The sequence below is a fragment of the Leopardus geoffroyi genome, chromosome A1 (assembly GCF_018350155.1).
Source record: "Leopardus geoffroyi isolate Oge1 chromosome A1, O.geoffroyi_Oge1_pat1.0, whole genome shotgun sequence".
Classification (NCBI taxonomy): Eukaryota; Metazoa; Chordata; class Mammalia; order Carnivora; family Felidae; genus Leopardus; species Leopardus geoffroyi.
Window position 1 is genome coordinate 127,730,594 of NC_059326.1, and position 27,964 is coordinate 127,758,557.

The 27,964-nt window shown below is 38.7% G+C and overlaps 1 protein-coding gene and 1 long non-coding RNA gene across 8 annotated transcripts in view; both read right to left on the bottom strand.

Annotated features, from left to right (window-relative positions):
• PDE4D (phosphodiesterase 4D) overlaps nucleotides 1-27,964 on the bottom strand; it is a 1,416,267-nt gene that overhangs the window by 785,934 nt on the left and 602,369 nt on the right. The window lies entirely within an intron of this gene.
• Nucleotides 607-27,552, bottom strand: LOC123606079. Its single transcript, XR_006716087.1, has 4 exons — nucleotides 27,540-27,552; nucleotides 26,732-26,742; nucleotides 19,344-19,358; nucleotides 607-739 (listed from the first exon to the last, which is right to left on the bottom strand). It is a non-coding gene; the product is annotated as an uncharacterized LOC123606079 (long non-coding RNA).

The window sequence follows — 27,964 nt, forward strand, 5'->3', positions numbered from 1 at the left end:
ATAGAGAAATTATTTGATTAACTTGACTGTTAGGACATCTAAGAGCTTTTCCTGACATGACACTTAGAAAAATACCATTTAACAGGTATTGTTTATAGGAATATCACAGATAGCAAGGAAGAAGATTGATGGAGATGAGCTTAAACAAACTATTCAACAGAAATTCTGAACAATCCTGAAGTTATTAGGAGGGCTGAAGGAACTCCTGTGAGTGGTCATGGGCTTGGGTTAACTATGTGATATGCATAGGTTTGGTGGGTTATTAGATAGGTATAGACTTACTAACAGGGTTAAAGATGTAGGCTTGAATAAGGGCTGCAGTAAACTTGAGAATTGTTAGTAAGACAAGAATAATGAAAGTAATGAGGGCAATAGAGGTGCTGATGCTTATTAGGGTTAGAGTAGCTTCCCCAAGTAAGTGAATTAACAGGTGACCTGCAGTGATTTTAGGTGTGAGGGGTATGGCGTGAGCTATTGGATGAAAAGGCTAATGGTTTCAATGACTAAAAGTATAGGCATTAGGGGAAGAGGTGTTCCCTGAGGTAGGAAGTGGGCTAAGAATGCTTTTGTCCTGTATCGGAACCGGTGACCATGGTGCCGGCTCAGAGGGGAATGGCTATTCCCAGGTTTATTGATAATTGGGTGGTAGGTGTGAATAAGTGTGGTAATAGGCCTAATAAATTTGTTGAGCTGATGAATAGGATTAAGGATATTAATATTAGGGCTCAGGTTTGTCCTTCTTGGTTGTGGATGGCTAGTATTCGTTTTGATGTCAGGTGACCTAATCATTGCTGTAATGAACTCAGATGGCTGTTGATTAGTCGATTAGGTGAGGGAAATAGAATGCTTGGGAATATAACAATTAGGATAACACAAGGTAGTCCGATTTTTGTTAGGGTGATGAGAGAAGCGAATAGATTTTCGTCCTTTTTTTTTTTTTTTTTTTTTTCCTCAGGGGTTAGGTTGTTTAGTGTTACTGCTGATTTGGGTTCTGGGTTTCATGGGTATGAATGTTTTGAAATTTTTAGCTGGAATAGTTTCAGAAACACTAGAATGTTACTTAATCCAAGCTTTTTGGGATATGGTTAAGTCCCCATTCAGGTTTAAGATAAATTACCTGATTGGAACTTTGAACTTATGGTCAGATAAAACGTTTTGATAGCCTCTGTGCTTGAACTGATCTTTAGCCTTTTTTTTTTTTTTTAAAAAAAAAGGTCAGTTTCTACTGAGACAAGCCCAAGACACACTAGGTAAAAAGGTAAGGTGAGGTAAGCAACATTAGTTAAGACTGGTCGCATATTCACCTGACTGAAAGCTAGACACCTGTCCTGTAAAAAAGACGAGGAATGGGTCAACAAATAAGGTAACTTATTGGCCATATTTTCCCAATGCATTCAATTACTCAGTTTTTGGTAAGAAAGACTTCATAAGAATGATTTCAGGATCTTTGAAGAAGTACTCTATTGCAGCAGACTGAAAGTGTTAAAATTATAGCATCATTAAACCATGCCTTTATCTAATCACCTGACACTCAGATTAATCTTTAGTATTCCTACATTGCACTTTGAAGTTAAACTGCACAGCATATTGCTGATTAATTTAGCCATCCAATATTTGTTTTACCCATTTCACAACTCCTTCTGACCCTTACTCATTTTTAGTGCCCAGAAAAAATGTTAGTTTAGAAACAGAAAATACTCATTAGGGAAAGAAGACACAGAAAGAACACCAGGGACAGAAGGGAAGGCAGGTCAGGGTTTGGTCTCATTCTAGGAGGTGGCAGGTACTTCTGAAGGGGCATTACAGAATTGAAGGGCAGCTGAATGGCCAAATAACTCAGTCTGAATTTGATCATCACAAGACGTTTAAATAATGTGGCTGAAAAATAATATCATAAAAGCTCACTCTAAATTGTACATATTAAAAATACATTAAAATAAAAATTAGGCTCTTGGAATTATCTCTGCCATTTCCACTTGTATTAGGAGAGTTAATTGAGGTCTTAATGTATCTGTTAACTTATTACTTTCAAATAATGTTTATAGAGATTAGAGGAAACTACATACTTTATGGAAAACCTAAATGCTTGAGGGTTTGCAGAAGTAAAAAAAAATGGAAAGGAGGGGGGAAAGGAACAAAGGAAATACAAAAATAATATGAGGCCAAATTAAAAAGAGAATATGGTGAGTAGCTTTTTGAAGATCTAAAACACTTTCAAAATCTGAAAGAAAAGAGAGGGGGAAAAAAGAATCTAGAAGTAGAGCAGAATGGAGCAGAAAAATACTAGCATGAAAATATAAATCTAAAACCAAAACTTCCAGTGAAAGTAAAATAAAATATTTTATTTCTATTTTTTATAAAGGTCTAATAATCTAGGGAACAGTAAGACTCTAAAGATAATTAAAAGGAAACAGGATGTGTAAAAGAGATCTTTCGGTAATGCTTTTGGAGTGTATTTTAATAAGTGGACTCTTATTTTAATAAGAGTGGACTTATTTTAATAAGGTGGACTCTTGTTTGAATGATGCATTCATGCCTCAAAGGAGTTGGGGATCCTCTTTAAGATTTCTCTACAGAGTCCGCCGTGCTTGGTTCTTTCATTTGGGACTGATTGCTACCCCTGGTCATCAAGCTGGAGGAGTTCAGCTGGGTAGGCATTGGCAAACCTCAGCAAGATGAGGTTAGCTTAACCCCAAACTATATCCTATTATGTAACATAAATAAGGAATCCACAAAACAGAACCCTATGAAGGCTGCATCCCATGAAACCAAGTAGATAAATTACTAAGTAACACGTGTATAGTAAGAAGCAAGCTATATTTATGTAAGGATTGGCCAATGGGCTTCATTTCAAGTGCAAGCTCTGATTCATTCAATGTGATCTGTCTGCAACACTCTGAGAAAGATTACAAGGACTAGTCTCAGAGCACAGGCAAAAAAAAAATACTAGAATAAATGTATTTATAATGTGGGAGTAGTAGGAATTATAGCATTTGACACATATTTGTCACTACTGATTTAAAGAGTATCTACAGAGATTGTCTTGTGTTGTTCATGTACTGGCCGGCCCTAAAGCAAATGGAGAAGAGTTAAGCATACAGTCACAGGAACACATTAAACACACAAATATATGCACACATACACAGACACTATATATAATACACACAGACATAAATAATTGTAACAAGGGGTGAAGGCTACAGGAACAGGAAAAATTTGACTTTGAGAATGGTATGTATTAGAATGTGTAATTGTTTGGCTAAAAAATCAGGTTCTTCAGGGAACAGTTAATTACTGGTAGATTTTATTTTTCTACATTAAAGGAATAACTTGGGGGAAATTCATTTTTATATATACCTAACTGTGTAAATTACATAACATTTAAACAATTATGTGGATTCTTTCCTCACTCTCTTCAAGATTAATTATCTCTGAAGCCAGCTTGGCGGGTGCAGGGCTAGTGGCCTCTGGTGACATCACGGCTGTTTTTCCCACATTCTAGAAGTACCATCTTTCAATTTGTCAGGGATCCCACAAAGAAAGAAAAGTAACTTTCTTCGTAGGAATTCTCGAGGTTCTGGTTAACCACAAAAACTAATGGCTTTATGATGAAGCACATTTCATTGAAAAAGAATCCAAAACCATCCGTTATACATATGAACATTTGGTCAGGGCCTATGTTCAAAGCCCTTTACAAAATTGCTATTATAATATAATTCTACAACTGTCCCTTAATTGCTCAATTTTTCCCTATTCCATTTAAGTAGTTTTCAAAGTTATTTTAATTTCCCTTACTAATTAAATAGAAATAGCACAAAAGAGGCCACTAGTAAACCTGGTGTCACACACATCTAATGGACATATATTCAACTAAAGTTGATCTTCTCTTTTTAAAATACCGTGGAAAGACACCTTGCTTTTGAAATTTGAAAAACTCCATTAGGTGGGGCGCCTGAGTGGCTCAGTCGGTTGAGCGTCCGACTTCGGCTCAGGTCATGATCTCGCGGTGCCTGAGTTCAAGCCCCGTGTCGGGCTCTGGGCTGACAGCTCGGAGCCTGGAGCCTGCTTCAGATTCTGTGTCTCCCTCTCTCTCTGACCCTCCCCCGTTCATGCTGTGTCTCTCTCTGTCTTAAAAATAAATAAACATTAAAATAAAAAAAAAAAAAGAAAAACTCCATTAGGGCTTGTTTCTTTTTAAAATCCTGACGTCAGATGAAAACTCTATATATCCATATCTACGTCTATATATCTTTAATGTTCAGGATCACACTGTTACTGAGGGTTCATCCTTACTAGTTACCCGATAAGTATCTGTTTACAAGTAGAACCAGCTTTAGCCAAGACATCAGTGTAAGACGCAGGATGGGGTTCATTCACATGAGCAAGCAGTACCTAAAAGAGAACTGACAGATATTCTCTACATTTGGATTCAAATGACAGGGTGAAAGATAGCATCTTCTCATCTGTAACTGGACCCAAAAAGACCCTAGTAGGGGGAGGCTTTTCTCCTGGTTCCAGCACACTGTTAGCCTCCCTACCTTATAGCAGTAACTGCTAAGGGCAGGACATGATTCATATCTTTTGAGCTTTCTGTAGCTTCAGCATTTGTACACCCAAAACAAAGAAACATAAGACGTAGAAAATGAAAGTTTGAGAAGCTTAAGTTTAGATTTTCAGAATCAGTAATTTCTAGGAAGTCCAGGAATCAAGCCTGGAAAAACAAATATATTCATTCCAACCTGATCTGTCTTACCACCATCATGCAATAAAGCAATGTCTGCAACCTTTAAATAAATATGTATGCCTCCCATATGAGACATTTGGAGGTAAAACTGAGAGGAAAAAATTATTTACAATTAGCTATCATTGTTATCACTATCATTACCATGATCATTGTCTTCAGAGAGCATTTACCAAACATCTGCACATTTCATTAAGAGCCAGCTGCTGCCCTTTGGGCATTAACATTTTAGAATATTCCACACTGACAACTAAAGAATATAGAAAGAACTGAAAAACATCAAATATATTGGCTCAGAAAGGTAAAGAACATATTTGTATTTCATGAATAAGACAGAGCCGTGATAATTGCCTATTCTGATGGGTTCAGATTGCAGATAAACAGTTTTGCTTTTTCTAACTATAAATTTTTAAAAATCTCTCAGTAATCCTTCGAACTGAAATTGTATTCAAATGTCATTTTAATGGTTAAGAAACCATCCTTGTAATACTGTTTAATTAGGGCACACAAAGCAAGAAGCTGTGAAAGTACTAAAAAGGGCTTCTCTTTGGGGACAGCACTGGTATGACTAGAAGCCTCAGCATAATAATACTGCTTTATAACTGGCTTAAAGAAGGAGAATTAGTTTCTGAAATGGAATAAGAAAAGGTCAGAAACAAAAATAATCTATTTTTCTTAAGAGATTGTTTTAGACGTAGCATTTTATTTGAAAACTATTGTTTCCTGCCAAGAACACAGCAGAACAGAAAAACAGCACTTTTTAGATTTGAGGGAGGAAAACTCACAGGATCAATAAAATGTGAAAGTAAGTAAGTGCAGAGAGAATGGTCAAGATGAGGGCAGACTGGTTGTCCCAGCGATCATAAAAGCTAGGAAAATGAGATGAACAATATCACTGTCTTCCAGGCTTTGGGGCCAAGGCCAAGATTTTCTGAAAAAATTGGTTACTTTTAATAATGATAACACACCAACAATAGTTGCTTGTATTAAATGTTTCATGCACCAGGCTCCATACCCAGGGTTTTACATGCATTATCTCATGTAATCACAGCACCAACCTGTAGCAATATGATAAATATTACAATGCCCCCATTAAGAATGGGAAAATTGAGGCTTCAAGATATCATGCAGCTTGATCTTAGTCATATCCTAAGTGTTAGAACCCAAAATTGAACTCACCTTTGTCTGACCCTAAAACTCTTAGATCTGCTTTACATATTGCCTTCTCAAGGTTCCACTTTCTCTGAACCGTCTACTGTCTTAAAATAAAAGTGAAATCTTAAGAAGCGGTCCAAGAAGAAAGCACAGGTTGCCTCATAGGCCAGAGCAAGGGAAGAGAGAACCCAGGAGAGCTGATGCAAAGTAGATCAGATAAAAAGAAGGGCCTTGACTGTGTTAACCTAAGTCAGCACAGGAAAGAGTATGACTGAGAAAAACCAAAGATGGACGAAAAACAGAAACATAGGCACAGAAAAATAACAACTGCAGCCATTCATAGAGAAAAGACATATCAAACTGAATTCCAACTCAAGTAAACACTAGGGAAGCTCAGAGTGATGACAGCCGATTCTAGAGATGGTACTGCTAGAAAAGATCCCTGGTCTGGCAGACGAAAGTATGGGATCCAAAGATCAAACAACATGAACAAGTTGCAAGCCAAAGCCTGAGGTCAGCTTGGCCATCCATGGCTACTGCTCAAACAGAAATTCCTGGGGTGCCTGGGTGGCTCAGCTGGTTCAGCATCCAACTTCGGCTCAGGTCATGATCTCACGGTTCACGGGTTTGAGCTCCACGTTGGGCTCTGTGCTGACAGATCAGAGCCTGAAGCCTGCTTCAGATTCTGTGTCTCCTTCACTCTCTGTCCCTCCCTGGCTCATGCTTTCTCTCCCTCTCTCTCCCTCCCTCCCTCTCTCTCTCAAAACTAAATAAAACATTTATTTTTTTTTAAAAGAGAAATTCATGAACCTTTGTAGACTCAAAGGAATATGTTTCAGTGCCTTGGCAAGGATTACTTATGCTGGAATCTGCCAGGCTTCCAACTACTGACATAATTGCCCTGGGTCCCACATGGAAACTCACTCACAATGTATGATCCTTAGAAAGATGTTGAGATCATGGAGAAAAGAAATGAGAAAATGAGTTATGATTAAAGTGCTTTTTTTTAGATTATTTATTTTTGAGAGAGAGAGAGAGAGAGAGAAAGAGAGAGAGAGAGAGAGCTGGGGAGGGGCAGAGAAAGAGGGAGAGAGAATCCCAAGCAGGGATTAGCTCTATTAGCATAGAGCTCAAAGCAGGGCTTGAATTCACTAACTGCGAGATCATTACCTGAGTTGAAATCAAGAGTCAGATGCTTAACTGACTGAGCCACTCAGGTGTCCCCCGTAAGTTTACATACCGTCTACAGCAGCAATGGTCATTCCTTTCCTAGTCAAGAATCCCCATTGCTTCTACAGAATATGTATAGACTATATATGTAGGAGATAAATTTGTTTATATGTAATTAATGAGTTTTTCAACAACAACAACAATTCCTAAAATCGGTGTACTGCAAAAACAGACTTGAAATATCAAAAACCTAAACATTCATGTAAAGATGGTTTCTTGCCTCAGTTTTGATGTTTGGTAATTTGTATTTCTGTAAATACAAATCTGACTAAGTATATCTGACTAGAATACCAACATATAGAACAGAGAAAAACAGGTCCCTTCTGACTAAAGCAGAGGTGAGAGTCTGAAGGAAAGTGAGGATGAGGTTAATCTGATGGAGAGGTCAATGCAGGTCTTGACAATTAGTAGAATCTTAGGGAGAAGTGGCATAGTTAAATTGGAAAACAGAAGTGACAGCTGGAGAGTGGGATGTGTGAACTAGTGATTCTGGAAGTGGAGTTCTGTATTATGATAGTTGAAGCAAGGCTAAGAATGTGCAGGCCACTGTGCAGAGGAAAAGGTACTCTGTGCAAAGGGCTCAGGAAACCAAGTGGTTCGGGCAACAAACAGGGTGTCCATTAGAGTGAATGAATTTGGAAAAAGAGACCAACTAATGTGGAAGATTCTGGAAAGGCAGTCAATGACAGCACAAGAGAATGGACAGTCAGCTTAGCATCAACTCCAAGGAAGAGAGGGAAGAATAATGTCCAAATGACAATGGAGGAGAAGGAGGACTCCCACTTAGTCTCCTCACCCTGAAGCGAGTAGGGCATGAAAGAGTAATAGCAGTTACCACAGAGATGTGGAGAGGGACAGGCAGTTTTAGTTAAGTCAAATTTCAATAGTGTCAAAGAACGAAGTTCAGAGAGAATTTTCTGAGAAGCCATTGGGGACATAGGGAGAAGATGACTCATTTTACAGAATAATTTTTCTCTGGAATTACTGAACAGTGACAGTGTTTCTGTTTCAGGCATTGTCCAGTGTCAATTTGTATTTGTTTCATTTTTTTAAGTTCATTTATTTTGAGAGAGAGAGAGAGAGAGAGAGAGAGAATCCCAAGCAAGCTCCATGTTGTGAGCGCAGAGCCCAATGGGGTTCAGTCTCACAAATCGTGAAATCATGACCTGAGCTGAAATCGAGAATTGGACACGTAACCAACTGAGCCACGCAGGTGCCCCTAGTATCAATTTAAAAAGCAGTTCACACTCCATTGTTGAGAAGTCTTGGCCCACACAGCCAGGGTGGTGGGGATTGTGGTGGTGATGGTGGAGGCAGTGGTGGTGACATGTGTGTGTGTGTGTGTGTGTGTGTGTGTGTGTTAGGCAGTGTTGTAGGAGAGGAGGTCAGAAGTGGTCTTCTGGAAAAATCACTTAGAAGTATTAGAAAAATTACTGTGCCCAAGCCTTACATACAGATATTGAATACTATATAGAATAAGTCTATGCAATCTGATTATCTCTTTTATGTGTCAATTGATATGCCATGTCAATAATTTAAGTCAAAAGAGACAGATAACAGAACTCTAACAGCAAATCTGAAATAACTTTATGTCAGTTCTTAACTGACAAGAAACCAGCAAGTATTTATAATTGCAGGAGAATAATCAATAGTTGGTCATGACAAAGTTCTGTATCAACATAATCTGGAGACTATTCTATAGAATTAAATGTTTTTAATACCAAGTTCACTTCTCTGAAATAATCAAATACACATTCAAACTCCATTTTTGTATCAACAAATACACCTTGCTCTGCATAAACAAATCTACATAATACCAAAAGAACCCAAAGAACAAAACTCCACCACAAATACCAAAAATATGACAACTTTATTGTCTATTGTGCTCATCTTGACTTATTATCAACAGACAATGCTATGTTCCCTGCCTCCACTTACCATCTTACTTTCCTAAAGTGAGAGGCCTTATAGCAAGGGAGCATGTCCTTGCTGCTTACTAAGAGGAAATATCAACAGCTGGACAGTATTGACATTTTTACATACATAAATTGATGATAATAGCTTACACCAGAATAACCACATTAGTGAAAGTTTAAAAATGAGATCATATACACAGAACTATTGGGAATGGAATGATTACATTTTAATTTGACATCTGATCATGCAAAGTTGGAAATGGAATTCAGAGGCCCTGTGGACTATGGGGGAAGATCAATGCACCAACCTGTGAAACATCATCCTTTGTAATCTCCAAATACAAAGGCTAAACATTCATTTGTCATGCTTCACGCTCTCTGATCACACTTTTTAAGCAAAGAAAGTGTTGACTGGGCATTGTTCCCCAGTAAAGCCTGTGAAAATCAAATACATTTGTGAACTGTAAATAAAATTTCATAGGTTAACAGTCACTAGTAATAGCTTGTAATTGATGAACAGACTGCTAGGTAAATAGGTAGCTTTGAAATTTCAGAAGTGATGGGGTTCTCCTCATAAATAGTCTAAAGGAGGTAGTCGTTTAGGAGAAATTTTTTGTACTTTGACCATCCACCATCTCATAACTCTCTTTCAATTGCCCCTTTCCACTTCCCGATTACAACATGCTTTCAGAAAAGGATTTAACATTTCTAATACACAACCAGATGGTCCTCGCATTTTAAATGGCACAACGAGCCTTGTACCAAGAAATAGTGTAATGCAATTTAGTTCAAAGAAGTGGTGCTGTTTTAGGGGATGAGGTCTTTGGATCCATACTGGCTTAGGTTTGAGTTTTTGCTCTGCTAATTCCTGGTTGTATGTTCTTGAGAAATAACTTAACTTTCTGATGTTTAATTTCCTTATCTGTGAAATAAGCGTAATCATTTCCAGGACAACACTAACTTATGTGAGGACTCTGCATCTTATAAAAAGGTCTCCCCTCTGGGTAGATGCATCCCCTGAGACACTTGGATTAGCAAGAGGAGTGCCTTGGATTTGAGCCCCACTCTCCCCTTCAGCTACATGCATTGTTTCAGTGCACAAACAGCACTAGATACATGATAGATACCTAACTGGGCTGTTAAGAAGAATATAGGAAATGGTGTGTGTGGACATGACTTACCATAGGGTCCCAGGCATTGTAATTTTTTCAAAGCTATTTTCTTATATTCCTCCGAGCTTACATTTGATTATTGCTTGCATATATATGAACACATGCACACATACACACTCATTGAATAAATTGAATAAATAATAAGTTTATATTAATACTTTTTAATGTTTAACTTTTAAAATTGTATTTCCGAGAGAGAGAGAGCATGTGAACAAGCAGGGGAGAGGAACAGAGGGAGAGAGACAGACAGACAGAAGGAGACACAGAGAGAGAGAGAAGAGAGAATCTTAAGCCGGGTCTACACTCAGTGTGGAGCCTGACACAGGACTCAGTCCCATGACCCTGAGATCATGACCTGAGCTGAAATCAAGAGTTGGATGCTCAACCAGCTAAGCCACCCAGGTGCCCTTTTAAATTTATATTAATAATTAATTAGTAAATGATAATACTTTCACTTGAAATATTGAAACTCTGTGGGGCAAGTTATTTCCAACTTAAATCATCAGAAAAATCTTGCATGTATGTGATGTATGTAAGACCAGAGAATACAGACATAGTATTGCCTAGTATGCTTAAGAATAAACTTGGTAGAAAATTTCATGAGTAACAAATAGTGTAGTGACTTATCTGTCACTCTGTGTGTATGAACAGAAGGAAAAACAATAAATTAAAGTTATGAATGTAACAGGCCAGATCCCTATCCCAGGACTTGTCTGTCTGTCCTAGCTATGCTTACAATGTAATAATCTTGCTAGAATGAATTGGTATATCGTTTCCTCCATTATGAAGACAAGTAGTTCAGTCTGAGGCCACAATGCGGCATAATTTCTTTTCTTTTTTTTTTTAATGTTTATTTATTTCTGAGAAAGAGAGACAGACAGAGTGTGAGTGGGGGAGGGGTGGAGAGAGAGGGAGACACAGAATCCAAAGCAGGCTCCAGGCTCGGAGCGATCAGCACAGAGCCTGACGTGGGGTTAGAACTCATGTACCATGAGACCATGACCTGAGCGGAAGTCAGATGCTTAACCGACTGAGTCACCCACACACCCATATAATAGTTGTCGTGGAGAAAAGTGAAACATTCAATATTCCTCAGAGTGCTATGGGAGTACAAAGTGGTCTTCCAGATAGAGGTCAATTCCTGCCTTATTCTTGATTCATTTTCCCTGGATTTCGTGCAGATTTGGCAACGAATAGTGCTGGTATTAGAGAGAGAGGGTGGAAGGGAGAGAGAGGAGATTCTGAAGAGAAAACCCACTTGGATTCTTTGTAGCATGTGCTCTTATGCTTGGAAAAGTATTGCTTCTAGAAGAATATGAACACCCTTATTTCACAGTGTACTACAAAGGAGAAAATAAAATAACTTTAGCTACCTGCTAAGAATATAAACACAAGCACACTCACACATACACAACTATAATTAGTTCAGTGAAATGGAAACCTTAGGATTTCAAGGTAAAATTAACCACCTTTAGGAAAGTCAAGATTGTTACAAAGCCAGGAACTTCGAACCAGCTGAAAACAATCCCAAGACCAATTTAAGGTGACAGGCATTCCTATAACTGGTATCCTACTGAACTCTGAGAGAGAATTTTTCCATATTATTCTCTCAGGGCTTCACAGGATGAAAACCAAGACCTGTACATCATTTTTCTTCCTCCCAACAAACTCCTCGAAACTGCTATCAATATTCTCACAATGTGATACCCTATGCCATCTAAATCAGATGTATAAAATAAAGTGTTTTTAATGACAAGAAAAAATATCAGGTTGAGAAATGATGACACTTCATATAATATCATTGGAATCCAGATCCCATTTACATGTGGTAATTGGGAATGTATTGTCCCAGTGGGCTTGGCTCTGTCAGTATTCTACCAACCAAAGCACCAGCTGACTCCCAGAGTCGGGAGAGAAAACCTTGGTAGAATTAACCTTGCAGAGGGGAAAGATGTCACCATACACTCTCCTCAGCTCAACTCATGGAAAGAAAACATATTTCAGATAAGAAGGATTGTGGGAGAGGAATGTTCCTCTAAACTATATTTGTACTATTGTTTCCGCTAGTCATTTGTTTGGATAATTGGCTTTTCTGAATTTAAACACTGGAATCACAATGAATGACCCTTTGTTGAAAGCTTTAGCGAATGCATTAGTTACATTTAAATTGCAAACTCTGTTCCACTTTTCCAAGCTTGATAATGCCTTCCTCAGTCATGGATCTGAAACTGGGCCCCATTCACTTCTCAGAGCTATTTTTCTATCTTCAGCATCTCACCTGGGACTGCACAGATTTTTTACTTTATGCCCATCTCTGTTCCAAATGGCTATGGCAAAAGACACAAGAACAAATAGTGTTGTGTGTATGTAGAGAAGGTCACCTGGTCTAAAGATCTCCTCCAGTGCTGGCGAGTTCTCTAGAAGCCAATTAGCTCAGCAGGCAATGGCTAACCTGTTTACCACAAAATGTTCCATCTGGCGCTGCACTGAAGCATACTTTTATTTATTTTTTTTTTAACAACTGAAGCATTTCTTTTTTAACTAAAATTTCAGAAAACTATGTAACTAACACTCTCCATAGGATAAGGAGTCTGGGTCTTTGAATAATTTTTAGTAATACTGAAGACATGTAGAAAGAAGTTTATTTAGTCATTCCCTGACACTATAAGTCACGTGCTTGCCAATTTTCATTTGTCCCACAGCGCCCTATAATCCTGGAAATGAAAAGAGATTCTCTCTCATTGTAAAGGAGACAAACCTCATGCTTTTTAACTTAACACAAAGAGTTCCTCAGTCCACTCCGTTTTAAATGTATACGGTTCATCAGCTACTTTAACCAGGCAGCCACAGCAGGGGTTTAAATGTTACCAAAATCAATTCTTCTCCTTCCCCTGTTCTGGGCTGTTCTTGCCCATCACTGTCTTCTGAGGAGCTGTCTCCCCAACAGGAAAGGCAGTCTTGGCAGCAAGAACACTCTGCAGCAATGCCATGGGGGCACAGGGCTTGTGACCGCCTAGCTCTGGGTGTGGTCACAGAGACAAGTTGCTGATCACTTACATAAAGGTCAATAGCAATTAGCTGCAGGAGTCTGTTTACGAGCCTTGTGGTTATGCACTCCTGTTCAGAGTAAAAACTCCTCAATTCGAAATCTGTTCTGCCACAAACTAGGTGGTGAGCTAATTCTAGAAAGAAATCTAGAAAGAAAAACAAGGAGGAAAACATTACCAATCACCTAAGGCTGCTACTGAGTTGAAATTCAGTTGTATCTGCAAAGTTAGAGCCCTTCCCACCTCGCCACTTTGTATTGTGTGATAGTGCCCAGGTCACCAAACACCTCTGCCTTGGACTCCTCACCTATAAAATATATATAAATATAAATATAAATATAAATATAAATATAAATATAAATATAAATATATAAAATCAAAGGGAAGAGTGAATAATAATACCTCTTGGGGTTGCCGTGATGATTGAGTATATAAAAAAGCTTAAAACAGTGCCTTGCACATAGTCAAATATAAGTGTTAGCCACTGCCATCATCATACCATAATTACAACAATCATCATTGGCATTCTTATAACTGCTTTATTATTTATGTGACTGTGTTCTAAATGACAGCTCTTATTTCTAATATTACTGTTTTCCTAGCTTATCTGTATCTCCTAATTTTCCTATAATGAATATGTATTTCTTTGGAGTGAGGAAAAAATAGAAGTTATAATTAGAAAATAATGGTTTAAATTATTTTGGTGCTAAGAGATACGTACAAGAGGTATAAGAAATAATCTCTTCTCTCAAGGATGTGAATACGTAGATGGAGGGTCAGAGCATATTATAACCAAACGAAGAGGCAGAGTGTAAACAAGGGAACTGGTTTTAAGTCTTACCCCTGCCTCTTACGTTGCACTTCATCTGCATTGAAATCACATTCACTATTTTGCCACAGTCCCACCACTTGAGACAGAGAAATAGAGAGAGACAGACGCACCCAAAACAGGGTTGACTTAGTAGATGTGCTAAATGTTGTGTATTAACATGGGGGAAACACTGGAGAGATCCATGGTAAAATTCCCATCGCATATCCTGCTGTCTCTGCAGTTCCTCTCCCATCCATCTTCCCCTTACACAGACTCTCAAAGACTCCTCTGCCCTCTGTAGTCTCTATTATTAATTCTCTTCCACTCACAAGGCATTCCAAGAAGCAAACAGGAATGTCCTCTCTGTTGGGCACATATTCTTGAGAAGGTCGGGCAGATGTTACAAATAAAGACTCCTTTAACTTTATTTTTATATCCAGCAATTCATCTTTCTGGACATAGCTTCTTTTACCTTTTAAAAAAAAAAAAATGAGACACAATTTCCACATAGTGAGATGCACAGATGTTAAGTGTACAGTTTGATCAATTTGGATAAACGAAGGTACAACTATAACCCATAACCCTAGCAGGACACACAATATTTTCATCCCTCTAGGAATTCCCTGTGTGGGACCCAGTTTCTAACCCCAGCTTAGCAGTCTGCTAAGCACTTAGGTATTTAAATCTATTTACTTCTCACAAACTCCTATGCTTCAAAGTAGGTACTATGTTCTCATTCTCATCTTTTAGATGATGAGAATGAGTCACTGAGAAGCCAAGTAGCTTGCTGAAGGTCAAGGGTATTAGCAGGAACCCCAAGGCTCAGAGCAGGCAGTATGGCCTTCATGGCCTGTGAACCACACTGCCATGCCAGGCAGTCTCTCAAATAGAAGGTAGCTTCTTGGCCCCCCAAAATTAAGCCTCCAGCTACATTTCATTGAATCCTCTCTTCAGTATACCCTATGTCCAAATACGATTGATTCTCCTGACTGTCCCTTGTTCTACATTCTACCTCCACTAAGCCAAGGCCATCATGTTTTCACAGATGCACTAAGAAAATGTCCCTACAGGTTTCCCTGCCTTTAGTCCTTTCTACAACAAACTATCTTGGGACAGATTCACACTCTTGTTTTTCTGTGTTATGCTTACATCACCTCCTGACAGACAGACAGACACACACACACACACAAACACACCTGACTCCAAAACCTTTATCTCTAATGCAAGCCTTTCTTCACTTAGGCTCATTTAAACCCCAAATTACCTTCCTATTACTTCAGTGTGTGAATTGCCTATCCAGTCAGTCCTGGTTTCTCATTTACTGAGCAACTACTATGTTCCAAGCACTAAGCCAAGGTCTATCAAATTCTACCTCCTGTTCAAGGTCTACTAAGTCCAACTATCTGCATCCTCTGAAATTACTATAGCACTTGGGGTCCACACAACCTACTTCAGCCTCTAATTGCTGAATGTGTTGACATTTTATTTTCCCATTTGGATGTGAAGTTTCTTGCAAGAAAGAGGTATCTCCCAAGTGTCAAAGTCTTCAATCTACCATCTAGAATGCATGTTACACTAGGGCTTGGATGTGTGCTGCCTGTTTTGTTCATGACGAATTCAGATACCCAGAGTGTGTCTGTACACAGCAGGTACTCAGGAAACGTTTGCTGAATGATGAATGAATCTCCCTCTACACTTGGTATGATGCTGAACACATAGGATTAAATCCATACCCAAACAAATGAGAGTTTAACATTAACTAATCCTTCCAGATTATCTGAAAAAAATTGAACAACCTTTGAAGAGTTAAAAAAATATATGTAGCTTTTGCACTCAAGGATATACTAGCAGATTCTAGAGTTCCCATGTAGTTGTGGCAAGAACAAATAGAATACTATATAGCTCCTCACAAATGACAGTTGATCAATATTTTGAAAGATAAAATTATAACATAATGAACTCATTCTTTGTACTATGCATTAGCCACAGCTTACCAGTAGTATTAATTGCTCATTGATATTTTCTACTTGCTAGGATTCAATCAATTCTATTACTTTGATGTTACCGCTTAATAGTGCCAAGTTTTTAATCATTAAAGATACTTGTATTCATTTACATAGCAGAATTAGAATGTTATAAATACAATATTTGAGAATTGGAAATACTAAAAGTCTACAGGTTTATTTTTTTCAGTAAAGTTTCTTGTTGTCCCTTTGTTTTTAACTAGGATAGTTCTTTGTTTTAACAAAGAATTCAACATATGAAGAGATAAAAGTAGAGTTGTTCTGGTTGACACAGGGAGAAGAACAGGAGAACATACAGAGCTCCACCCTCTCACCCTCTCTTCACTATCCCCGAGGCACATGCCCTCTGCTGCTACAAAACCCAGACATGATGCAGGACACAGCTTCAATTATACCTGACCAAGACTAGCTACTTACTTAAGATAGAAGAAAGGAGATTCAGAGAGGCTCCCTGCCAAACATCATTTAGCTGGACAGTAGTGGGGCCAGGAGGGATTCCTGACCTCAGGCAAGGGGTGTTTCCACCAGTGTGAATTGGCCATATACCAAGGTCTTACTGACACTTGCTATTCTCATGTAAATCCTGAGAAACTTAACAGAAGACCATGGGGGAGGGGAAGGGAAAAAAAAAAAAAGGGGGAGAGAGCCAAAGCATAAGAGACTCTTAAAAACTGAGAATAAACTGAGGGTTGATGGGGGGGTGGGAGGGAGGGGAAAGTGGGTGATGGGCACTGAGGAGGGCACCTGTTGGGATGAGCACTGGGTGTCATATGGAAACCAATTTGACAACAAATTTCATATTAAAAAAAAAAATCCTTCCAGGCATTTTCCTACTTCCATGACGGAGGTCTGCTTCTCTCTTACAAGGCTGGCACTGATTCTTCCTACTAGTTGCCCTTGGTTCATAAATCCAGTTTTTGGGCAATGTCAGATTACCAGTCTGTTTAACAATTTATTTCCATGACCCTTAATTGCTTGCAGCTGGCCTCCTGAAACTTCTGTCATGAAAGTAGTCAGGTTTGCACTCAGTTGTTCTGGTAAACTATTTAGTGCCTATAGAGTGCCTTTCACCTCAAAAGCCACTGTCTACAGGGTGATTTTCATGGCTGAAAGCCATAGGCAAACATTCACATATGTCGATCCATTTACAAAGCGGCTTCATGTAAAGTCCCATGACTTTAAAGTGGTACCTTTGCAAATGGATATCTCTTCTTTTTTATTATCATTATATGCTTACACAGACACACATCATTAGTTCTTTATTGACATCCTGTTTTATTTTTATCTGGTTTTAATGTTAGTTGTGAATGTCATCATAAAACTGTCTTCCAGAATACCTACTGATAGGGAAGAGGAGAGGGATGAAACAAAACTCAGTGCCATATGGGAGAGGAGAGTCCTGAGGAGCCCCACTGCCTGAGCGACTGAGCAGGAGATGAAAGCTTACGGGCGAACACTGAGCCAGTGGACGGCGGGCGGGCGCTCACACGCTGCCTTGGAGAGCATCTATGCTCACAGCTCGGCATTAAAATGGAACGCGGGTAGACACCAGAGCTGTCAGCTCTGAGGCCTGACTCCCACAGTCCACAGTAAAACCCAAGGCCGCTGGAGGAAAGGCAATTAGGGTTCCCAGAAGGTGGAAAACCAACATTTAATTGGCTCCTACCAAGTTAAGTACCGGCAATGTCTTTTCATCCCCGACACCTGCGTGGTTGGACTTATCGATTATTTTAATCTTTTCTGTTTTGGGGATTTAGACTTCATTCTGTTCTTATCATTCAGTTTTGCTTTGGGAGGAAAGCTCTCGAGAAATGCATTTGCAGGACCATCCAGATGATCTCATTTCAATGACTGACTGACTTTCAAATATGTAATTTAGGCTTCCCCAACCTGGGTTGCTTCAGACTGCATATTCTTTTTCCTATGGTGGAAGTGTGAGGTGAATCATTTTAATAACTCCTTGAATCACATCCACCTACTTACTCTCTCTCTCTTGTGCAAGTAATATGCAGGCATGTGAGTAGTGCACGTCAAAGAATCAATAGGAAATCACAGTGGGCCCAGAGTTATGACATGGCTTCCCAAAAAGTCACATGATATTGGCCTGCATTAATAGAGATGCAGTGCCCATTATAAAAAGAGGTTGTAAATTTGACTTCTCCAGTAAGACTATATGTACAGCTGTGTGTTCAGTTTTGTCCAGACACATTTTAAGATGATATTCAAATACAATAATTTGGAATACAGTCTGAATTCTTGGCTTGACCTCCATGATCTCCATGATGGGCACCCTCTATACCTTATCTGGCTCATTCCCCAAAACCCTCCTCCTCTGAATAATTTTTTGTTTCTAGATCAAGTCTGGCTGTTTCTACCCAAAGCCTTTCACTTACAATACCCCCTGCTTCAAAAGCTCCTCTGCCACACAGATTATTCCTCCTTATTCAGATATTTGAAACACCCCGATTGCAAAATCTACAGGACATGAAGATGTGCACACACACATGCACACATGCGTGCGCGCGTGCACACACACACACACACACACACACACACACACCTTGTCACTCTCCTATCCACTCCTGTATGCTTTCATCCTGGCACTAATCACTGTCTGAGATGTGTGTGTGTGTGTGTGTGTGTGTGCATGCGTGCGTGCATACGTAGTGGTTTATTATCCACCTCCCTCCACTACTCTTCTGTAAAAGACTTCATGAAAGAAGAGTCCATACTTGCTTTGTTGTCTGCTATCTCACCAGTCCCTATAATAGTGCTGGCACATGGCAGAAACGCAGTGTCAGTTAAATGAATCACAAATAAATGAAGAGAGTATGTCTGGTGTCAGTTGACCAGGGCAGTTAGAAAACAGAAGGGGTTATCTGAAAAACTACTGAAACAAGTGGAATTTAGCCTGGCAAAGAGGAGATTTAGAGAAACCATGATAATTGTCATAAACAACCTGAGGGACTGCCACACAGAAGAGACACTGGTGAGGCTGGTGGCAGGATATCTGTTTATTGTGCATACTTTTCAGCTTTTGTCAGGGAGAACATTATCACAAAAAGAGCTCTTGAAAAACAATGTGTTTCCTCATTAGGGCTTTTCCTAATTGTGAAATATCCCAGAAAGACGTGGACCAACTGTCTGGTGTAGAATATAATCCCACTATAGACAAGAGGATATGTGGGAATTGTAGAATGAGAGAAAGTGGATTCTGGAAGAAATATCATTTATTCTAATTCTTTACTCTGAAAGGAAGAGCCTAAAGAGAAGTAACATGATTTGTCCCAAGGTGTTGTCAACACTGTTGGCTACTAATCCCACACCTATTCCCAAACTTATTGTCTGTTACCCATTTCTAATATAGAGGCTGGGAATGCTGAACACTAACTTTCCCAGCTTCTCTTACATTTGGGATGAACATTTGACATAGTTATAGCCAGTATGAAATGAAAGATGAAGGATACTTCTAGAATAGCATTGCTTTCCTGATAAAGGAAACAGAAGTAGGTATCGCTGCCTTTATCCTTCTTCTTGAAATGAAAGGAGATGTAATGGCTGGAGCTACACTAGCCACTTTGTGGCTATTAGAAAAAAGTCAAAAGCACAGAGATGCTGGTCCTAACATTGTACTGAACAAAAGCCAGCAGCTAACTCTTTTTGGACTTCCTTATTTGTTTAAAAGGTTGTTAGGATTTCCTGGCAGCTGAAAGCATTTCTTTTTTTTTAGTGTTTATTTATTTATTTTGAGAGAGATAAAGAAAGAGAGAGAGGAAGGTAGGGAGGGAGGGAGAGAGATTTACAGTGTGAGCAGGGGATGGGCAGAGAGAGAGAGAATCTCAAGCAGGCTCCATGCTGTCAGGGCAGAGCCTGATGTGGGGCTCAAGCTAACAAACTGTGAGATCATGACCTGAGCCAAAATCAAGAGTTGAATGCTTCATCAAATAAGCCACTGAGGCACCCTGCCAAAGGCATTTCTAATGGACATGCATATACTACAGAAAGTGTCAGAGTTAAGATCAAACTTATTATAAGATTTTATTTTCTATTATATAATTTCCTAGTATGTATTCTATGTATTTGTATACTGCATAACAACATAGTGATGTCATATTTCCTAATACTCAGGTAGATTTTTCATTATATAAACATACTCAATTTTCAACTATTATGAAATACCTGGTGTGTTCTAAACATAGGGCTAAGACCTAAGAAGTTCGTGTCGTGACTGGCTGTACAAAAATCTACTCTGCTAGAATAGAAAAGCTAATGAATGCATGATTAAATTTCAGTGAGATAAGAGCAGAGGGATGCCCAGGATGCAGACAACAGAGAAGCCCTGATTCCATGATACAAAAGAGACAAAGAGCATATACATCCTCAGGGAGAAGCCATCTGCTGAGAGCTGAGACTTCAATGAAGAGTAGAGGCTAATCAGAGCAATGGTGAGGGGTAAAGAAATCTCTAAGCAAAAACAGACTACAGTGCATAGAGAGAAGCCCATTCAAGAAACTGCAAACAGTCTGACAAGACTAAAATATCGTGGGTGCATAGTGAGACAGTGGGATGTGGGGGGGGGGCGGTTACTGAAAGGTGAGTCTGCAGGGATAAACAGGATTCAGATAAAGAAAGAGTCTTAGTTGCCAAGGTGATGTGTTGTGCATGTGCCTAAGAACAGGTCCTAGGAAGCTACTTAAGTTTGAAAAGTAGGTGAGTGACCAATAACATTTACTAGTACGTTTACAATTTGTAATTGTACAATTACATTTGTAATCACATTTACAAATACATTTAATAGTGATCACCCTGGTTGCAAGGTGGAGCATAAGATAGTGTGAAGAGGTGTAGGGGCAGTTCAAGAGTGGGAGTCAGGGAAGTGAATTAGGAGCAGAGATGATGGGAGTGGAACTTAAGAGAATTATCTGTGTTACTTGGGGCACCTGGGTGGCTCAGTCAATTAAGCATCTGACTCTTGCTTTTGGCCCATGATCTCACAGTTCATGAGTTTGAGCCCCTTGTCAGGCTTCACATTGATGGTGGGGAGTCTACTTGGGATTCTCTCTCTCTTCCTCTCTCTCTCTCTCTGCCCCTCCCCTGCTCATGCTCTCTCTCTCAAAGTAAATAAACTTAAAAAATAATTATTAAAGAGACTTCTCTGTGATTACTCAGAAAAGTTGAAAACTTAATTCTACACAAAATCTGCACAGAGAAGTTTGTAGCAGCTTTATTTATAATTGCCAAAACTTAGGAAGCAACCAAGATGTCCTTTAAGAAGTGAATGGATAAATATACTATCATACATCCATGCAATGTAATATTAATCAGTGCTAAAAAGAAATGAACTATCAAACCATGAAAGGCCCTGGAAGAACCTCAAATGTATATGACTAAGTGAAAAAAGACAATGTGAAAAGGCTAAATACTGTATGATTCCAAATACATGACATTTTGTAAAAGGTAAAATTATAGAGACAGTAAAAAGATAAGGGGCTTCCAGCGGTTGGAAAAAGGGAAAGAGGAATAACAGGCAGAGCACAAAAGTTTTTTAGGGCATAAAATTACTCTGTATGATACTAAGATGATGGATACATTTCATTATACACCTGTCCAAACCAATAGAAGGTACAACATCAAGAATGAACACTAATGTCAACCATAGACCATGAGTGCCCATGTGTCAATGTAGATTCATTAATTGTAACAAATAAGCCCTGTTGGTGAGCAGTGGTAATTACAGGGGAGACTGTGCATGTGTAGAGGCAGGGGATAGATGGAAAATGTCAGTACATTAGCTCAACTTCGTTATGAATGTAAAACCACTCTTAAAAAAAATCATAAAGTTCATGAAAAGAGAGAGACAGAGGGAATATATGAAATATTGAGAAGGTAGAAGTGAAAGGACTTTGGGATAATTAGGTCAAGAGTACTGGGACAAGTTAAGGATGACGGCCAGGTTTCTGACCTGGTTAACTGGAGGATGGTGGTACATTTCCAAAGCTAGGTAACATGAAGGGTAGGTAGGAACAGTCCGGGGCAGGGAGATCCAGGGACTGGTGAGTGTTAGAGAAATATTGTACTACCTTAGATATAAATTTATTACATGTAGAGAACCTGTTTTCTATTCCTAAATCTATGACTTTAAAAACAAACAAACAAACAAACAAACAAAAACAGTAATGGAATGAAATGTCAAGTAATTTTACCATCAAGTGGGAAACTCAGGGATTACTTGGGATGCTGGTTTTCATTTCTCTATATGTACCAACCCATCTCTTAAATAGAATATACACTTCCTAGGAATTTTACAGCAATAATTTTGTATTATGCAAAGATATTTGAATTAAAATGGCCCCTGTTGTTAATAATCATAAAAACAAATTCATTTGAATTCCCAGTGACCACAAAATAATTGGTCCCATTATCTTACAGTCAGAGCTTGTACACATGCAAGAATGTTACCAAATGTCAATCAAAATAATTTTTTTCTTATTAAATGTTAAAATAATTATTTTCAGTTAGTTTAACAAAAGCTTTCTTACCTCAAATTCCACATTTCCGCATGTAAAGTATGTTTCAGTAGTATCTGTGTTTCATTACTAAATCCTTTTGGAATTCTGCCTTTTTTCTTAAAGGTGGAACTAACATCATAATGATTACTTCTAATTCATATTCATGAATGTACCTAATGGCTACCCCAGCCAAACAGTTAACATGGTTTCAATTTCTAGAAATCAACATTTTTAAATTGGATGCCCTTGAAAGTATTCTTTTAAAATATTTTTTATAATGTTTTGCTCACCTCTCATTAATTATATAGAAAAATAGAAAAACCTTAAAAAATGTATTTTTTTTTTACCTCAGGAAACATATGGTCTAAATGCTTAAGGAAATGTGAGTCATGTCTGATGAGGCAACTACTGAAAAACCAGCTCCTTCTGCTACATTATAAATAGCATGATAAGCCCTATCGAAGGTCAGAAATCTAATTTTAAAATATGTATTTTAAGAGTTTTTATTTTAGCCATCTTGTCATATATTAGAAATGTGGCTTCCTTTTGAAGGAAGGGAGATGAAAAACTTCATTTCATTATATTTTCACTCAAAGATCCCTGAGATATTGCAGTTCCAAAAAAACAAAACAAAACAAAACAAAACAAAACAAAACAAAACAAAAAAAACAAAAAAAAACAAACCACCAAAAAACAACAAAAAAACAAAAAAAAAAAACCAAAACCCTACAATCTTCCTGCCCTCCTTCCCTCAGAAAAATCCTTTCACCTCCCAAACAACTTCTAAAAATATACATTTTTCTTTTCTGTTAACTGCTCTCTTGAAACTTAAAGATGTGTCTGAAGGCTTTGGTTGTCAGTGTTACTTATTTCCAAATTCCCTTCTGGCTCTCAAAGGACTCTTCCCTCTTCTTCCCAAATGAACACCTCTTAAAGTTATAATGGAGTTGGCAATATGACACAGGTGATACCGTTTATGAAATAGCACATGGCACCTCCAGCCATCTCTCCCTAATGGTGAGCTCCACGTCCAGTGAATGGTTTGATAAGTGGAACTGATTAAATAAGTCCCCCAGGAAGAAAGGGGGCTTGAATGATGGCTGAAGTTCAGGACACTTATATATATAATCCCCTTCTCTTAAATGTGGGCTAGCCCTGTGAGTAGGAGATACCACTCCCATAGTTAGGTTACAGTATTTGGGGAAGGTGCAGATGTAATTGAGTGTCCCAAATCAGTTGAGTTTAGAGTTAACCAAAAGGTCAGGGGTTATATTATTAGGTGGGCCTGATTTAATCAGGAGAAAGTTCTTAAAAGAGGAAGTGGGCCCTTCCTGAAAAGAGATTGTCACCAACTAGTCCTAAAACTGCAAACAACTAAATTCTGCCAACAACCTGAAGGGGCTTAGAAAGACCCCAGGCTCAAAAGTGAATGTGCCCTGGTTGCCACCTGACTGCAGATTCATGAGCTCCTCTACTTACAACCCATCTAAGACTGAGCCTGATTCCTGACCCAAGGAAACTGTGAGATCCTAAGTGTTGCTTTAAGTCACTGAGCGTGTGCGAGTGTGATACTCAGCAATAAAATACTAATGCATTCTCTTTTTCTCTGTCAACTTGCATTCATCTTTCGGGTCTGAGCTTTAGTTCCCTTCCTTTAAGGAGCCTCCTGGGACTCTCCTAATTTGTTTTGGCTCTTTTTTTTATTTCTTCAGTTAAGAGCAATCACAGGTGGGAAAGCAGTTGCCTATTTTCTCACCTGCATGTCTCTAACACACTAAACAAGGGTAGATATTGAAGCTAAGACAGGTGAGAACATATTTGTTTGATGGCCAAAATACCTACAGGATATCCAAGGAAAAGCAACATGTGAGCTACAACACACTTAAATTTTAACGAACAAACATAGAATGTAGTTGGAACCAAAATACAGTGAAACGACCATAACGTTAACATTTAATGTATTATCTGAGACTGGCTACACATTGAGATGACTCAGAAAAACCCACGGAAGCCAATTTCATTGAATAATTCATGTGTGCATTAGCTGTGTAGATACGGAACCTGAATTTAGACACGATTTGTTACATAGCTTTGTTAGTTTTTATGTGAAAATTAGAATGAATCAAACTGCACATTTATGGTAATTTCTCATTTGTTGATTACCTCTGAAGAAAACACACAGTTCTTTCCACTGGGTTTCAAAGCCTGGTTAGCAGACAGGCTCCCAGAAGCAGTTCTGTGCTGGGGTTGAGGGATGAGTCATCTGTGAGATTACAAGAGGTGAACATGCCCTACATGCTAATTACATCAGGCTGAACCTCTTTCAGACATTAGAAATGAAAGCAAATATGTGTGATATTTTAATTCCACATTAAAGATAGGAGTTCAAATAACAATGCAGCTAAAATAAACATAAAGATCCAGCAATTCCTTGCCTTTTTATAATGACTAGGAAAAAATTAACCCTCTTTCTGTTGTATACAAAACCATGTATTTATCCATCTTAGCTACTGTCATACCTGATCTAATCTATTGCTGGACACTCACTGAAAGAGGTCAGCGCAGATTTGTTTTTGATAAAGACAAAATTCTGCATCTTCGGCATTGCTAGACTGGTGAGCTGGGATTATTTCCTGAGGCCCATGAGTTCCCTCTAACTGGATATGTCAAGCCGAGGAGCTGTCCAATCTAGGACGAATTCAGTAATACTCCAACTTTATGATTCAGAAAAATCACCTGGGATGCTTCTTTAATGTTCAGATGCCCAGGCCTTCCCCCAGAAATTCTGATCCCCTTAGGTTTGAGGTGAGGTCCTGCCATATGTGTTTTTAAAAAGTCCCAGATTTAATTATGGTACAAGTGATTTAGCTCTCACACTTTCAGAATCATTGAGTAGATCACTAAGATATTTGCCATCACTGCTTCTCAAAAGACTTGCTCCTAAGACCAGAAAATGTTTGCTTAGTAGTCTCTGCTCTGCATAAGAAAGACCATTCAAAGAGTACTGGGTCCCTTTTCTGGCAAATCCTCTAATCCAAATGAAGGGTGGTTGCCTACAAGGGTTAAGCAGGGATGCAAATGCATAGAGCAGTCAGGTGGGGACTCCTCAGAACTGGAGTCAGTCATAAGGAAAAGCCACTACTCAGTGTGCCCCATTCTTGGCAGGTGGAAAGGTGAGCTGAGTGTTGCCAGACTGGCTATGTTTACAGGAGAAACAAAAAAAATGTGATTTTTATTTAAGTGCTTCTGATTTTTGTAAACACAGGATTTTAAAAATAAAATCTGTAAGTGGGCTAAGGCATTCCAGTTTTCAATTTCTGCCTTAATCCACCCGGATGATTCTCCATAACATTAAAAAATCACTGGCACTGGTGGTGACATGAGAACATGAACTTCATAGGTGAGAAAGGAGAAAGACCACCCATCGACGTGATGCTCCCTCCTCAAGGAAACATAATTGAGAAAGGGGCTGCCTTTTCACAGAGAAATCAGTGTTGTGAGCAAGATGTGTTTCCTAGTGCTTAGAATGTGAAAACTCTCAAAACTGGATTTCATCTTCCTCTTTCCTCCTCCTCCTCTTCTATCCCACCCTCCTCCTCCTAAGGAAAAAGATCTTTGGATTTTCATTCCTATAATACCCTACGCTTAATTATCCACAGTCTTCTGAAGTAAGTAAACTCAAGGTCAGATCTCCAATATATTAGGAAGCTATGGAGGAAAGCACAGTTTTGTGTCTGTCCCGGACTCAATCTCATTCCTCAGGCTTGCCTATAGCTGATGTCATCGTGGGCTGTAAGGAGTGTTCTGGAGGAGGTGCATAGGGAAAGACACCATAGGTATCAGTCATGTGAGGTTGTGTCAGACTATTAGCTGTTCTCGGTGATAACAGGAACTGTCCACTGTTGCCCATGAAGTTCTTCACAAGCCATGTACCTTCAGAAATGCCAGGGACCATCTAAGCCTCCAAAATACCAAATCTACGTTTTTCCTGAGGTGCCATTTTCTCCCAAACACATTCTCTGTGTTTGGAAGAAAATCCTGGAGAGCACTGATAATTCCTAAATTAGGCAAACAACCAGGAAAACCTCTATAATCAGAGCCCAATAACCCATATGGCAAATGTGACACAAGTCTGCTCTGAGAGTCCCTCCTGAAAATGTTGACTTGTGCCAAGTTATACAGTGTCAGTTCCTCTGCCCCAAAACCACAAAGATCAAATAATATTTTGAGCTTTCGAGCACTCTTTCTTAGTGTGAATACCATAAATATAAAAATATATCCCCTGTGTGGGGCAGAAAGATTCAAATATTCCATTATAAGCCTTTTATTTCATAATATATAATTGAGATCTTGATAATGATCTCAACAGGATGTTTTAAGATCCATTGGTGAGCACTGTAAAGTGTGGTTCTCCAGAGGAAAGCTTGGCTTAACTAAACTATGAACATGTTTTTAATGATAAGATCTCATTGGTTTATGTCTTAAAGACATTTCTTATTTTAAAGCCTTCATTTAAAAAAATAATAGACACTGGTCATCTTATTTCACAAATTGAAAAAAAAATCCGCTGATAGCTTATTGCCTTGAGATATCTGGAAGGCTAAATTACCTAATACTTATCCTTAATTTGGTTTATTGTAATTCAAGTGAATTTAGTGTTTAAATTTGTTAATGTAATAACAGAAGGTGTTATGAAAACTCACTTGTTTCATTGCATCCACAGTATTTCTGTTGTTAAAGCTAGAATCTGCTTTGTATTAAGATTGCCAACTCCTATTAAAATACATTATTTTCGTTATACCAATATTCAATTAAAATAGACACAGACATACATTAGAATATATTTCTTTATGCAAGTGCATATATCTACTAAAAAGGATGTTCACAAAGAATGTTCACAAAGGTTCAAATATCAATGAATGGAGACTCATCACCTCCAGTCCACATCCAGAACTGTGTTTAGTTCCTTTTGAAAATAAGCTCTGTCTAGCTGGTGGACAAACTACAATCATGGAACGCTATGACCTTGGACAAAATGAATGGAGAGGGACAGCTCCCATGAAAGGCAGGAGGATGGAGTGTGATGTCATCACGAATGGATGTATTTATGTTCCTGAGGGATATTCCTACTCAAAGGGAACAGATCACTGAGAAAAAAAAAAATGGCATAAGAAAGGACTTCTGATGCTGTTAAATGCAGATTGCCAAACTATACCCAATAACCCCATTTTTTAAAGTGTGAATAGAGGGACACCTGGGTGGCTCAGTCGGTTGAGAGCCCGACTTCGGCTCAGGTCATGATCTCACAGTTTGTGGGTTCAAGCCCCGCATAGGGCTCTGTGCTGACAGCTCAGAGCCT